This window comes from Carassius gibelio, chromosome A21 (genome assembly GCF_023724105.1).
Source record: "Carassius gibelio isolate Cgi1373 ecotype wild population from Czech Republic chromosome A21, carGib1.2-hapl.c, whole genome shotgun sequence".
In the NCBI taxonomy this organism is placed as follows: domain Eukaryota; kingdom Metazoa; phylum Chordata; class Actinopteri; order Cypriniformes; family Cyprinidae; genus Carassius; species Carassius gibelio.
In genome coordinates this window covers 2233197-2249711 of record NC_068391.1, presented here as the reverse complement: position 1 = coordinate 2249711, position 16515 = coordinate 2233197, and the positions used below count along the sequence as shown (strand labels likewise).

General features: G+C 48.1%; 2 long non-coding RNA genes across 2 annotated transcripts; both read right to left on the bottom strand.

The window, feature by feature from the left end:
- Positions 1 to 7344: 7344 nt before the first annotated feature.
- On the bottom strand, positions 7345 to 8655 carry LOC127941803 (uncharacterized). The gene is made up of 3 exons (XR_008149143.1): positions 7975 to 8655; positions 7643 to 7808; positions 7345 to 7477 (listed from the first exon to the last, which is right to left on the bottom strand). It is a non-coding gene; the product is annotated as an uncharacterized LOC127941803 (long non-coding RNA).
- A 6125-nt stretch (positions 8656 to 14780) lies between these two features.
- On the bottom strand, positions 14781 to 16094 carry LOC127941802 (uncharacterized). The gene is made up of 3 exons (XR_008149142.1): positions 15411 to 16094; positions 15079 to 15244; positions 14781 to 14913 (listed from the first exon to the last, which is right to left on the bottom strand). It is a non-coding gene; the product is annotated as an uncharacterized LOC127941802 (long non-coding RNA).
- Positions 16095 to 16515: the final 421 nt, after the last annotated feature.

The window sequence follows — 16515 nt, the reverse complement described above, 5'->3', positions numbered from 1 at the left end:
TGCAATAAATAATATAAATAGCAGAAAATCCTGCTATTTTAATATAGTATAAATAGAATCTATAGCAATTTGCACTTAGTGTAAATAGCCACTGCATTTTTTATTTTAATCTTTCTTTTGCCATGGTTCTTGTTTATCTATTTATTAACTATAAATTTGGAAATTTTTATTTTGCTTTGGCAATTCTGCATGTGAAACATTTAAGCCAATAAAGTAGTTTTAAGTTCAGTTGACTACATACAGTATATTTTCAGTGTCTGCATCCCATTTTATGCAATGTGCCTCCAAAAAAAACAAACTGATGACAGTGATCTTTTTTTATTTATTTCAAAGAACAAAACAGAAAATATAATTGTATATACAAATAAATGAGATTTGCTTATTTTGTGCTTTGAAGTCTCGAGAGTAATGTATTTGGTAGCGACTGTTAGCGACTGACAAACAGTGTTATCATGGGACATGGTTTGGAGAGTGTACGAGAACCCTGTGAACACCCCGAAGACTCCCCCATCATGACGGAGAACCGTCAACCGGCGCCGGTTGGTGCTCCTGAGACCGATGGAGGGAGAAAGATGAAGAGCTTCTGGAAGTGGGCCGCTCTTCACTTTCCTTGCAGTGGAGCTGGAACATATAATCTGGCCGAAGCCGAGGAGAAATACTGGATAGAGGCGGGAACACACTGGAGAGAGAGCGATGGTACACTCACAAAAACATGATGATGCAAATATTGATAAATGACTGATTCTTCAATTACAGAAACTTCTTGTATTCTTCCTTTTCATTAAGGAAAAGAAAAACAATGCTGACATTATCACACCAAACATTTTCGAGTAACAGTAAAAAAAATTGTTTAGGATATTAATTCAAAACTTGTGCTAAATCTAGACCAGAGTGTACACGAACACTGTGTACAACCCAAAGATTCCCTCACCAGGTCTGAAGAGACGCCTGTTAGTGCTGTTGAGAACGATGGAGGGAGAGAGGAAGTCATCCTCACTGATGACGAACAGCTTGTGCAGGACATCCTGGACAAGGGTAAGAATCAGAAATCTGTGAGAAGTAGATAATGTTATTAGAAACCATTATATAGACCGTATACCGTATTTTTCGGATCATCTAAGTATGAGTCACATCAGTCCAAAAATACGTCATGACGAGGAAAAGAAACATATATAAGTCGCACTGGACTTTAAGTGGCATTTATTTAGAAGCAAGAACCAAGAGAAAACATTACCATCTCCAGCCGCGAGAGGGCGCTCTGTGTCTTCAGTGTAGACTACAGGAGCACTGAGCAGTTGTGTGCCCTCTCGCGGCTATAGACGGTAATGTTTTTAATGCACAAGTACAAAGCCAATCACATTCTCACAGTTGGTGGCGAAAACCTGAGAGTGAGCGAGAAAACATCATTAAACACCTGTAACACACAGGTGACAAACACCGCAGCCGGTGGAGAGCCGCACCTGAGAGTAATCTTCTCCAGCGCAGACGCCAGTTCAACAGACAGCATTACTCTGCGTACGGCCACGCCTCTCTCCGTACTCTCCAGCACCGCTTCCAGACGGTATCCCAGAATTCCCCTGCTCTACACTAAGGGCCGTTTCATAGTCAACGCATCTGTACCATAGACAGTAAAAGAACGCATACGCGTCCCCGAGGCTACGCATCGTTGCGCTTCGGCCAAATGTGTCGTCCTAGTTTTTGATACGCGACGCGCCGATTCACGCAATACTATGCGTTGTCGGTGGGGGCGACATTGCAAGTATTGTACATTAATTCAAGAATATTGTGTTTACAGAAGAAGAAGGTTTGAATACAATGGCGGGCGAAGAGGAAAAATAATGCGAACTTATACGTATTCATCCACATTTATACGATAGTTCATCAGCAACAGAATACACTCCTCTTCAGTTGTATTGCATACACGCATCGCCCGTGACGCTTGCGTCCACTATTTAGACTATGAAAGGGAGCGCGTCGCTCGCGTTGCTTGCTCGCGTTTCTCGCGTTGACTATGAAACGGTCCTAATGCCATCACCTCGCTATTAGTCAGGCAACGAGCTACTCTCTGAAAGAAGACAACGAGATAATGTAAATCACGTGAAGATTGGTTAATTACTGATCAATAATGTCAGGGTCTTTAAGAATAACAGACAGAAAGAGAGAAAGAAAGAAAGAAGAAAGAAAGACAGAGATAGAGAGAGAGAGAGAAAGATAAAGCAAGAAATACACAGGAAGAGAGAGCGAGAGAGAGAGAGAAAGACAAATAGAAAGAAAAAAGATGAAAATGTAAATATTAATAAACCCAAACAAATAATGAACGATGCAATGAAAAACTAATAAACAAAATAAGAACAAATTAACAAAAGGGGAAACAAACTCAGATATAATAAAACATTTAAAAAACAACAGAAAAAAAGAAAGAAAGAAAAAGCGTAAACAAGAATTAGCAAAAGAAAATAAAAAGAAAAGAAGAAGATTAAAAATAAATGAACAAATGAAAGGAAATAAACAAACAACTAAAAAATAACTCACAAATGATTCACAAAGCATTAAAACAGAGAAAAGATCAAAAACAATACAAAAAAAAAAATTAAATGTCAAGAAAAGAACAAGCGACAACATAAACAAAGCAAAGCATTAACAAAGCAGAAGAACAAACACAAGAAACCAAAAAAATTCATGATCAAATAACAGCAGAATTCAAAACAAAAGAAGGGGAAAACCAGGTGAATAAATTACAGAAAAAAGTAATATTGTAGTAGTAAAAATAATGAACAAAAGTAAAAAAAAAACAAAGAGAGGAGAGAGATGTCAAAGCAGATGAAGAGTTAGGATCAGTTAGCATTGTCACTGATGAATTACTTTGGGGTCTTTAAGAATCATCAGACACTCGTCCACAGGGTGGTGCTGATGAGACTGGAGCTCATCTGTGTGGTGTCCATCTGACGGATCAGACGTCTCTCTTTCACTTTTATTTGTAGGGACCATAGCCTCATAGACCGTAAAAGATTGCCTGTCCATACGGTAATAAAAAGTTATTCTCTGTCAAAGTGACGCCAAATTGAAAGGGAGTCAATGGAATGCTATAAACAGGTGGGTGTCCGCTAGACAATTGTAGCGCCCAGGGATGCCTTAATAAAATATGAAACCCTGCCCCCCTTGTAGGGACCCCATTTGACAGCGAATAACTTTACATCTGAGGTGTTTAAAGAATCCATTTGTCCATTAATTATTTTTAAAGAAACACGAAAATGTATAAAGGCTCCATTATCTTGTATCTTACGTTATGATCCCGTAGAAGTAGGTTTTGTAAAAATAGGCTAATGATTGCGTCATAACCAGTGATTCAGATTTCTCTTGGCACAGCTATTAGAAGACTTATAATTGTCAGACAGGTTGCTCACGTGACATCTACATCATCAAACTCAGAGTCTGCGCAGTACGTTCCACCCCCAGGAAGTACGTGCTTCTAATTGACTTAATTTTTCTATGTTGAATCCAATGGGGTTGCTGTGTCCATTTCTTTTACTGTCTATGAGGGACCCCCATCAGGGCTTTGGGCTGACTCTCTCTGACAGCGCTCCTCTCCTACTCTCCTATTGGTCAGGGAGCAGCTGGGTGTGGCCACAGAAGATTTGATTGACAGGGAGGATTCAGTTTCAGCCTGCTCGTAAAACATGTACATGGCCGCCAGTAACAGAGAGAGAGAGAGTGTGATGACCTGCTCCAGATCCACACTGAGAGAAAGAAGAGATTATTACAAAAATGTGACAATGAATGAAAGATCATCTGTGTGTTTCTCAGCTCGTACCCGGACATGCTTCTGTCGGACTCCATGCTCGGCGCGGGCAGACCCTCATCTGATCTGCTCATGTTGTGTGTCTGAGATTCGGTCACGAGTCGACTGTGAGCGTGAAACAGCACCAGACCCAAAGACTGACGCAAATTCAAACCAGAACTGTTAAAAAGACATCAGTAAAGCTGCATTTATTCGATTTAAAATACATTAAAACTGTCATAGAGTGAAATGTTATAAGATATTATAAAATAGCTGTTTTCGATGTGAAACTGTAACCCAGAGAGCAACATAGTGTTGGCCCAGATCCGGCCCACATCTGGCCCGTGTGAAATCCATGTGGGCCGGATGTGGGCCAGATCTGGGCCGAAACTGCTTGCTGTCTGGGAATTTATTGCTCTTTATTTTCAGCATCATTTCTCCAGTCTTCAGTGTCACATGATCTTCAGAAATCATGAAAATATGCTGATTTACTGCTCAAGAAACATTTCTGATTATTATTATCAATGTTGAAAACAGTTGTGCTGCTTCATATTTTTTATGGATATAGTGATGCATTTTATTTCTCAGGATTCACAGATGAACAAAGTTCAAAATTTTTATCTGTAACAGATTTTTTAAACATTATCAATGTCTTTACTGGCACTTTTGATTAATTTAATGCATCCTTGATGAATGAAAGCATTAATAAAAAAAAATACGGACCCCAAGTGTTTAAACAGTAGTGCATGACATTATTGTAACTCACCATGATCATTTTGACTTTCTGAGTGACTGGGTTTGGTTTGTTTTCCTCCTCTTCCACCAGAACGCAAGCGAAACGGCTGAGATGCCAGATGGGCCGACCCTCACGACTCTCTCGGGAAAGCTGCACGAGTGACCGGGGTCAGAGTTCAGACACATCTGGGGTTATATGTTACACAGAACATCTTACAAACAAACACACTCAGCGACACACAGACCGGGAAGAAAGTCATGAACACAAAGTAATTTGCCAGAAACGACATGCGGCCGAAACTGCACATGATCTCCAGTTGACGCACACCTGGAATAATAACAGGTAGTTATTATGATAGCTGGATAAACTGGATGTTTAAAGCAAGATTTGGATCACGCAGCTTCTCCATACCCCCTTTTATCCAGACTATGATAACCCTCCTTTAATAAATAACGAGAGAGAGCCAGAGAGAATGAGAGACACTTCTGTAACTAACCAGACACTCATCCACAGTGTCCAGAGTGAACGAGGGTCCCAGGATGGCCATGCTTTGAGCGATATTCCCTCTGACCTCCTCCTGTGGGTCACATGACCCGTCATTATTTACATTTATATTACTACCAGTGATATTTTAGTATCAAGAAACTGAGTTTTAAATAATATTTTGAATTTATTTTTATTTGTACATTCCCAATTTCATTTTAAAGTATTTATAGTAAGTAATTTGTATTCATTTTATTATATATGTCCATAAATTAAAAAAAAGAAGCATTCTTCTAAAAAAATGCAAAAAGCATTCTATAAAAAAATATATATATTATTTGAGTTTTTAGATTAACCTGTGAAACGTCACTGGCCCACCGGTGGGCCCACTTCCATATTTTATGCACTAATATCTTAGTATGAAACTAAAGTAATCTTGAAAAACTATATTTCATTGGAAAGCTTAAAGACTAGTTTTGATATTTGTTGACTGTTTTTTTTTTATATTTTACAGAGCAACTGTAATTTATTAATATGCAAGAAGAGTGCTCATCAGAGTCAGAGTGTTCTGACCTTTACTTTGAAATGGTGATGCATAGATGAAATCATGAAAAATCAGTAAAATATTCATTTTCATGGAGAGTGTTCAAAAGATGGCACCCATTGTATTTTTGGAGAAAATACTTTTTTTTTTTTAGATATCAACCTCAAATTTGGAACATAACTTGTTCAGAATTTTGGTTTTAATTTTCTAGCAGTTTTAGAGTAAAACATGGTTTGCTAAATATTTATTTTATATAAAATATAAATATTTTCATAGAAAATTTCATAAAAGTAAACTTCCATTACTTTTTTGTTATATAATCTTTATAACTTGTTTCACTTCTACAATAATCTGCCAAGTGTCTGCTTTAAAAAGAGACCAACCTTAAGTCTATCAACCTTTCACGTCTATGCTCAAAAAGTGGAACCAATCGTTAACAGGTTCAACTAAAGTTAAGAAATTGTTTTTTTTTTTTTAAGTATTTTTTGTTCATTTTGTATAATGTTCATTTCAGTGATGATGCAAACAAACCAATGATGTGCATTATAATTATTGAAACTAATTATTTAACCACTTTTCATTTAAATAACCACTCAGTAATAGAAATCCTTTAAATGGACTAAAATTACATTATATATATATATATATATATATATATATATATATATATATATATATATATATATATATATATATAATATACAAAACAAAAACAAATTAAAAACAAAATGCAATATTTATGATGGTTTTTCATTTAATATTACCAGTAAAATCATATTTTTGTACCTGTGTCAAGCTTACTTATTTTATGTATTAGAGAAATCTGGTACATTGGCGAGCCACCCAAACTACCGCTCAGCCAAATACTGCAAAATCTAACACAGTGGGTTGGAAATAGTCGGATAAGTTTAATGAAAGTGTCACAGGTCGGGGGGGGGGGCAAGCTGGACTGCACCCACCCCTGAAACCCAGGATCACCTCGGGGAGCGTACCAGAAGAACCAGACGGACGAATGTATAAAAAAATGAACAAGGTTTTATTTGGTTAAAAGCAATTTAAAAGTTCAGTGTTCCTTCCGTGTCTCCCGACCAGAACGGAGCCAGACCTCGGACGCCGGGAAGGCGTGGAGTCGTCGGCAGTTTGTGCCTGTACGGGGCCAGCAAGAGCCAGGGTAGTCTGTCACCCGTCCCGGAGTGAGGGGGGGTATCCGGGTAAGTAGAGCTCGTGGATGTTTCGGTCGAGACCGGGAAAAGGAATAATTCTCGTGTCCACCTCCTTCTACAGGGACATCACATGCAGCATTCGGCCCAGAGAATCCTGTGGTCTGCACAGCGGGGTAAGTAATCAACAGTAAGTATGTGTCCTTGAATAAGTAATGGGGCTTACGGCTAGGAGATGCTTCGGTTAAGACCGGGAAGGGAATAATTCGTGTGTCCACCTCTTTCTACAGGGGCATCACATACAGCATTCGGCCCAGAGGATCCTGCGATCTGCCCAGCAGAGTAGGGAATCAACAGTAAGTATGCGTTCTTGAATAAGTAGTGGGGCTTACGGCTGGGAGATGCTTCGGTTAAGACCGGGAAAGGAATAATTCGTGTGTCCACCTCTTTCTACAGGGACATCACATGCAGCATTCGGCCCAGAGGATCCTGCGATCTGCACAGCAGAGTAGGTAATCAACAGCAAGTATGCGTTCTTGAATAAGTAGTGGGGCTTACGGCTGGGAGAGGCTTCGGTTAAGACCGGGAAAGGAATAATTCGTGTGTCCACCTCTTTCTACAGGGACATCACATGCAGCATTCGGCCCAGAGGATCCTGCGATCTGCACAGCAGAGTAGGTAATCAACAGCAAGTATGCGTTCTTGAATAAGTAGTGGGGCTTACGGCTGGGAGAGGCTTCGGTTGTGACCGGGAAAGGAATAATTCTTGTGTCCACCTCCTTTCATAGGGACATCACATGCGGCATTCGGCCCAGAGGATCTGCGATCTGCACAGCAGAGTAAGTAATCAACAGTAAGTATGTGTTCTTGAATAAGTAGTGGGGCTTACGGCTGGGAGATGCTTCGGTTAAGACCGGGAAAGGAATAATTCGTGTGTCCACCTCTTTCTACAGGGACATCACATGCAGCATTCGGCCCAGAGGATCCTGCGATCTGCACAGCAGAGTAGGTAATCAACAGCAAGTATGCGTTCTTGAATAAGTAGTGGGGCTTACGGCTGGGAGAGGCTTCGGTTGTGACCGGGAAAGGAATAATTCTTGTGTCCACCTCTTTCTACAGGGACATCACATGCAGCATTCGGCCCAGAGGATCCTGCGATCTGCACAGCAGAGTAGGTAATCAACAGCAAGTATGCGTTCCTGAATAAGTAGTGGGGCTTACGGCTGGGAGAGGCTTCGGTTGTGACCGGGAAAGGAATAATTCTTGTGTCCACCTCCTTTCATAGGGACATCACATGCGGCATTCGGCCCAGAGGATCCTGCGATCTGCACAGCAGAGTAAGTAATCAACAGCAAGTATGTGTTCTTGAATAAGCAATGGGGCTTACGGCTGGGAGATGCTTCAGTTGAGTGCCTGGGTGTGGATTACGGTGACGGTGGTGGGCTCTCGGGGTGGTGAGCGTCCGGCATTAACTCTATATATCTTCCCCACACTCTGTAACTTCACTTCAAACGATTTATTGTGCAAACACACCACTTCAGACACGGCACACCCACTCTTAGTGCAAATAGAGCCAGCACTCACCCAACGATGACTCCGTCCACTTCACAACGTTCTCACTCCCAGTCCAGATGTATACAATTGATCGAAATCCCAGATCCGGTCTCTTAACTTCCCTCCGATAGCGATGGCGCGGTCTAGTCTTCACTTGCTTTCCAGAACTCACACTCTTTCTGTCCTGAATATCTCCACTCGATCGCTGATATATCTGTTGCACAGCCAGATAGCCGAAACCCCACAATAGTCCTCAAATACCTCCACACGCCAGCCCAAACGTCCCAGGAATTCACCTCTCCTAGGGGAACACGTCTAAAAAGAAGAACCACACACGGGGGCAAGCCAACCAGGAAGAATAGCCGGGAGAACGAACGACCAAAAAGAATCACAACCCCCCTCATGGTCTCTGCACTTCTCTTTTTATGTGGTTACTCCGCCTCCATAATCCTCTCACAGATCGCCACATCAAACTCCCCACACCAGATGCCAATCTGTCATTAGCGTTGTTATTGTGACATCGGCGCAACCCGGAAGTGGACCGGTGTTACCGCGACACCGTCCCGAGGGGAACACAAAATTCCGGCGGGACTTAGTTCCGCTTCTCTTTTGTCACCCCGTGACATACCCCCCTGCCAAACCGTTCTAGTCCCTAGAACGCCTTCCAGTCGCCCATTCTCCATAGCGTGCCGGGGGCCGACCTCGGCTCTCCCTCTGGGACCGTCGTGGTGGCGAGACAGGGTCGATGTCCGCAGGCATATCCATCGGGTCTCTGGGGGCCATTTCTGCGGGGACATTTCCCCGTTCTCCTGGGATCACGGCCCATCCTGCTATCCACGGGGCTACAGCTTCAGGCTCCTTTGGCGCCTCCTCTACGGGGCTGGGATAGTTCGGACAGGGGCGGATCATGTTCCGATGGACCACTCTAGCGGGCCCGGCTTTTCCTTCGGGCCGAATTGTATATACTGGCTGTCCAGGCCGCTGCTGGCCCTCGACCACGTATGGTGCATTCTCCCATCGGTCACTGAGCTTCCCCTTCCCTTGTCGCCGGTTGTCCCTTACCAGGACCCTTTCTCCTGGGAGAAGGGGGGCTTCCCGAGCCGTCCGGTCGTACAGCCTCTTGTTTTTCTTCCCAGCCGCTCGGATCCGTCCCGAGACTTGCTCGTATGCAAAATGGAGGCGTTGGTGGTGGCGCCTTACCCATTCAGTTACGTTCCCCTCCTCCTCGGTTGCTGCCGTCCCCAGCAATAAGTTGGTAGGCATCCGCACATGCCTGCCAAACATCAAATAAGTGGGGGCGTAGCCCGTGGTACTGTGCGTACTATTATTGTAGGCCTGAACCAGATTTGGTAGCGCACTCACCCAGTCGCTCTGATGTTCTTGGTCTAGCGTGCCGAGTAAGTTCAATAGGGTCTGATTGAACCGCTCGCATCCGCCATTTCCCTGGGGGTGGTAAGTAGTGGTATGGGTCTTGGTGCAGCCGTACACTTTACACAGCTCTCTGATTACCCGAGACTCGAAGTTTGGCCCTTGGTCCGAGTGTAGGAACTCGGGGCAACCGAACGGCTGGAAGACAGCTCTCCACAGAGCAGTGGCGGTGGTGTTCGCCGTCTGGTCCAAAGTAGGAATGGCCCAGGAGTACTTGGTGAACAAGTCGGTAATGACAAGGATGTTCTGATAGCGGTCTGCCGGCCGACCCAAAGTCAAGAAGTCCATTGCGACTATGTGGAGAGGAGCCTTTGCCTGGATGGGGACCATCGGTGCTCGTGCCTCCTTCCTGGCTTTGAACAAGGTGCAACGAGGACAGGCCTGAACAAAGGTACGTACCGTTGCTTCTAGGTTGGGCCAGTAGAAGTGTCGCCTCAAGAGGGAGACCGTTTTCTCGTGCCCTTGGTGGCCCAGCTGATCATGGTACGCTATCAAGAGCTCTTGTACTTGGCCTTCGGGGACAACGATCTGTCGGAGTTCCTCGTCCAGCCCCGGATCTCGGAAAGACCTACAGAGTACTCCCTCCTTCACCTGTAGTCTGGCCCATTGTCCCAACAGCTTCCTTCCTGTCCCCCCTTGGGCCCGTTGTTCGGCCAACGTCGGTTTTCGGCCCCGTTCCAGCCATCGCATCAAGCCACTGATCTCCCTGTCGGCCTGCTGTCGCTCTTTCCAGCGGCAGGGGTCCCATCCCCAACTCACAGGCATCCCCTCATGTTGAGTCCCCGGCGCCTCCACAATGCCCACCATATACTCCTCTCCTTCGGGGTCTGGTGTGGGTTCCGGTGGGTCCCTCGGACCTTGAGCTTCCGGGAGTCGGGACAGGGCGTCAGCGTTGGTGTTCTCCCGTCCTGGCCGGTATCGGAGCTGGTAGTTGTAATTGGCCAACTGGGCCACCCAGCGCTGTTCCACTGCCCCCAACTTCGCCGTCTGTAGATGTACTAGGGGGTTGTTATCAGTTACTACCGTCACCTGGGCACCCCACAAGTAATCTTTAAACTTTTCGCTGAGTGCCCATTTCAGCGCCAGCAGTTCCAACTTGAAGGAGCTGTAATTGGCGTCGTTCCTCTCTGCTGGATGAAGGCTCCGGCTTGCGTAGGCTACGACCCGCTCTACACCGTCCTGTTGCTGGGCCAACACGGCCCCCAAACCCAGGTTGCTAGCGTCCGTGTATAAGACAAAGGGCTTGGAGAAGTCAGCATATGCCAGAATCGGCGCCCGCAGCAACTCGTCTTTCAGTCGCCGGAACGCAGCCTCACACTCGGGGCTCCATAGGATAGCCGGCGATCCGCGACCTCGGGGGCGTCCTGTCCCAGCCAGCAACTGATTTAGGGGCTTTGCGATCTTGGAGAAGTCCTTGATAAAGCGGCGGTAATACCCCACGAAGCCCAGGAATGACCGGACCTGCTTCACCGTCTGCGGGGCAGCCCACTCTCGCACCGCTGACACCTTCTCCGGGTCGACCGAAACTCCCGCCGCGCCCACACAGTGTCCCAAGAATTTGACCTCCCGCCGTAACAGATGGCATTTGTCCGGCTGTAGCTTCAGCCCATATTTCTCCATGGCCCCGAAGACCTGCTCAAGGTGTTGTAAGTGGGAGTCGAAATCTGGGGAATAGACAATCACATCGTCCAGGTATACCAAGGCGGACTCCATCAACTGACCTCCCAGGCACCGCTGCATCAGCCTCTGGAAGGTGGCAGGAGCGTTGCAGAGGCCGAAGGGCATCCGGTCCCACTCAAAGAGACCGAACGGGGTGGTAAAGGCGGTCTTCTCCCGGTCGGCCTCGGCCACTTGTACCTGCCAGTAGCCACTTGCCAAGTCCAGCGTGGAGTACCATGCCGAGCGTGTCAAGCCAGCCAGGGAGTCCTCAATCCGGGGTAGGGGGAACGCGTCCTTCCTAGTGACCAGGTTCAGCTTGCGGTAGTCGACGCAAAACCTCCATGCGCCAGTCTTCTTCTGTACCAACACGATGGGAGCTGCCCACGGGCTGCTGCTCTCTCTAACAACCCCTCGATTGAGCATACCTTGCAGCAGTGTGCGGACCTCCGTGTACAGGGTAGGTGGGACGGGTCGGTACCTTTCTCTACTGGGCTCTGCATCTCCGGTGGGGATCCGATGTTGCACGACGTTGGTGCAGCCGTAGTCCTCTTCGTGTGCCGAGAAGACATGTTGCCACTTGCTCAGCAGGTCTCGCAGCTTCCTGGCCTGTGTCGGTCCCAGCTCCTCCCCTTGCAGGGAACTTCCCTTCAAGTGGCCGGGCACCTCCTCCCCTAGACTCTGGGGCGACGAGCTCGCTTGGGTAAGGGCCACTTCCACCACCGCGGGGTGTACTTGGCGAAAGCTCACGTCCTGGTCCTCCCGCACCTGATGGGATTCTACCGGCGTTACCTTGACCAGCCGCTGATGTTTATGTAGGTGCACAACATGGGGCGTCCCGTTCCGAACTTTCACCGGGATCCGTCCTCTTCGTACCACGGCCAAACCTCTGGCGACTTCTACCTGCTGGCCATCCCAGTGGGGCTCCACCAACACCCATTCCTCCGCTCCCACGTCCCGCTGGAGGACTCGCACCCATACTAGGGCCTCGCTGTTCGCTGGCACGGACAGGGCATAACGGCACGCTACCCGACCTGTCCCTTCGCGGCCTTGCCGGGCCCGGGACATCTGGATCCGTCTGCAGTCAGCGGCGACACGTTCCCATTCCTGTTGCTCGGCCAGCGAGCTCCCTCGAGCGGGCGTTGCCCGAAACAATTCTTCCCAACATGCAGATAATACATTCATACCTAGCAAGGCCCGGTGACTCCCCAGACAGTGGTCCTTTACGATGATCACTCCCTTCTGGGGCACGATCACTCCGTGGATCTCCAAGTCCGTCAGCCTGTAGCCAATGTAGGGGATGTCCAGACCATTTGCTCCTTTCAGGGAGAGCCAGGGAGCCTCCGTCCCATGCATCCTCTGATCTCCAAACAGCTCTTGCGACAGGCTCTCCGCGAATAGGGTCACCTGGGATCCGGTGTCGACGAGACAGGGCACCTTCACACCACACACCTGGACCTCCACCACTGGGCTATGCCCGACCAGCCTGTCCTTGGAGCCTGCTCCGATGGGTGGGTCATCTAAGGGGGTCCCGACCACACGACCCACTGTGGCCGGTCGACCTAAAAACCCCCCTCCGAACCTCTTCGAGGACCACACTGTCGGCTGTAATGGCCTGGTTGGCCACAGCGGTTGCAGATAGGTCGTCCTTGTTCGTCCCATTCAAACTGGGGCCGGTTGGGCCGGTTAGGTCGCCTCCCTGCGTCCCTGTTCCCGTCCGAGTACACCCGGTCCCGCGAGATGGGCCTCACCTCTGGCCTGGTAGCCCCAGAACGCAGCTCGTCCACGAGCGTCTTGGTTAGCTCCGCCATCTGCTCCCGGACATCCTTTAGGAGTTCGAGCTTCAGAGTCTGTTTCCACTCTGCCATGTCGGGGACAGCCACTGCGGAGCTACTTACGGCCGCACACACAGGGGGTTCTTGCACCTCAACCTGATCGTTCTCCAATGCCACCGCTTCCTTCTTTAGGTCTTCGAAGGTGAGTTCCGGCTCCCTTCTGAATTGGACTCTAAGTCCCTGGCGTACCGGGCCTTCCCTTAGCCCCAACAGGAATTGGTCCCTCAACAGAGTCTCACTATCTCCGAGACCATGGTCTGGGCATCCCTGCAGTCTGGTAACTCGCTCCCGTAGTTGGAGGGCGAAAGCTCTGACGGATTGGCGGGGGCCCTGCTTGCTGCTGAGGAACTGGGCCCGGAGAACCGCAGTTGGAGTGGCGTCACCATACCTTTCCGTCAGGAATCTGAACACAGACTGGGCGGTGGTTCGGACAGCTTCGGGGGAGGCTTGGACTTCCCGCCGCGCTTCCCCGTCAAGGGAGTTGAGGGCAAACTGTAGCTGTTGGGTCGCGCTCAGTCCCTGTAGCCCGGCCAGATATTCGATCTGAGCCCGCCATTCGGAGAGGCGCACCTCTGACTCATTTCCTCCATATTTCTGGACCCAGGGGTTTCCCATGAACACTGGCATGACTCGGGGTGGGGCCCCCAGTGCCTCGTCGTCGGCCATCTGAGAATCCCTGGTTGCTCAACCCGAGGTGAAACCCTGCCGACTACGCCAAATCTGTCACAGGTCGGGGGGGGGGCCAAGCCGGACTGCACCCACCCCTGAAACCCAGGATCACCTCGGGGAGCGTACCAGAAGAACCAGACGGACGAATGTATAAAAAAATGAACAAGGTTTTATTTGGTTAAAAGCAATTTAAAAGTTCAGTGTTCCTTCCGTGTCTCCCGACCAGAACGGAGCCAGACCTCGGACGCCGGGAAGGCGTGGAGTCGTCGGCAGTTTGTGCCTGTACGGGGCCAGCAAGAGCCAGGGTAGTCTGTCACCCGTCCCGGAGTGAGGGGGGGTATCCGGGTAAGTAGAGCTCGTGGATGTTTCGGTCGAGACCGGGAAAAGGAATAATTCTCGTGTCCACCTCCTTCTACAGGGACATCACATGCAGCATTCGGCCCAGAGAATCCTGTGGTCTGCACAGCGGGGTAAGTAATCAACAGTAAGTATGTGTCCTTGAATAAGTAATGGGGCTTACGGCTAGGAGATGCTTCGGTTAAGACCGGGAAGGGAATAATTCGTGTGTCCACCTCTTTCTACAGGGGCATCACATACAGCATTCGGCCCAGAGGATCCTGCGATCTGCCCAGCAGAGTAGGGAATCAACAGTAAGTATGCGTTCTTGAATAAGTAGTGGGGCTTACGGCTGGGAGATGCTTCGGTTAAGACCGGGAAAGGAATAATTCGTGTGTCCACCTCTTTCTACAGGGACATCACATGCAGCATTCGGCCCAGAGGATCCTGCGATCTGCACAGCAGAGTAGGTAATCAACAGCAAGTATGCGTTCTTGAATAAGTAGTGGGGCTTACGGCTGGGAGAGGCTTCGGTTAAGACCGGGAAAGGAATAATTCGTGTGTCCACCTCTTTCTACAGGGACATCACATGCAGCATTCGGCCCAGAGGATCCTGCGATCTGCACAGCAGAGTAGGTAATCAACAGCAAGTATGCGTTCTTGAATAAGTAGTGGGGCTTACGGCTGGGAGAGGCTTCGGTTGTGACCGGGAAAGGAATAATTCTTGTGTCCACCTCCTTTCATAGGGACATCACATGCGGCATTCGGCCCAGAGGATCTGCGATCTGCACAGCAGAGTAAGTAATCAACAGTAAGTATGTGTTCTTGAATAAGTAGTGGGGCTTACGGCTGGGAGATGCTTCGGTTAAGACCGGGAAAGGAATAATTCGTGTGTCCACCTCTTTCTACAGGGACATCACATGCAGCATTCGGCCCAGAGGATCCTGCGATCTGCACAGCAGAGTAGGTAATCAACAGCAAGTATGCGTTCTTGAATAAGTAGTGGGGCTTACGGCTGGGAGAGGCTTCGGTTGTGACCGGGAAAGGAATAATTCTTGTGTCCACCTCTTTCTACAGGGACATCACATGCAGCATTCGGCCCAGAGGATCCTGCGATCTGCACAGCAGAGTAGGTAATCAACAGCAAGTATGCGTTCCTGAATAAGTAGTGGGGCTTACGGCTGGGAGAGGCTTCGGTTGTGACCGGGAAAGGAATAATTCTTGTGTCCACCTCCTTTCATAGGGACATCACATGCGGCATTCGGCCCAGAGGATCCTGCGATCTGCACAGCAGAGTAAGTAATCAACAGCAAGTATGTGTTCTTGAATAAGCAATGGGGCTTACGGCTGGGAGATGCTTCAGTTGAGTGCCTGGGTGTGGATTACGGTGACGGTGGTGGGCTCTCGGGGTGGTGAGCGTCCGGCATTAACTCTATATATCTTCCCCACACTCTGTAACTTCACTTCAAACGATTTATTGTGCAAACACACCACTTCAGACACGGCACACCCACTCTTAGTGCAAATAGAGCCAGCACTCACCCAACGATGACTCCGTCCACTTCACAACGTTCTCACTCCCAGTCCAGATGTATACAATTGATCGAAATCCCAGATCCGGTCTCTTAACTTCCCTCCGATAGCGATGGCGCGGTCTAGTCTTCACTTGCTTTCCAGAACTCACACTCTTTCTGTCCTGAATATCTCCACTCGATCGCTGATATATCTGTTGCACAGCCAGATAGCCGAAACCCCACAATAGTCCTCAAATACCTCCACACGCCAGCCCAAACGTCCCAGGAATTCACCTCTCCTAGGGGAACACGTCTAAAAAGAAGAACCACACACGGGGGCAAGCCAACCAGGAAGAATAGCCGGGAGAACGAACGACCAAAAAGAATCACAACCCCCCTCATGGTCTCTGCACTTCTCTTTTTATGTGGTTACTCCGCCTCCATAATCCTCTCACAGATCGCCACATCAAACTCCCCACACCAGATGCCAATCTGTCATTAGCGTTGTTATTGTGACATCGGGCGCAACCCGGAAGTGGACCGGTGTTACCGCGACACCGTCCCGAGGGGAACACAAAATTCCGGCGGGACTTAGTTCCGCTTCTCTTTTGTCACCCCGTGACAAAAGCATCCCCAAAAGATGAGCATGAAGCAGCAGCCTATTCAGATTCACAGCTTTGACAACAGATTAAAAAGGCTTTTTGGTATATTTAACTGGTAGTGTTACCGGTGTGGTAATACGATAGCATGCCTAGCAAAAATAAATGAACAATTAGCATTGGACAATGAGCAATATCTGAAGCATGTTCGGCAACATAGCAC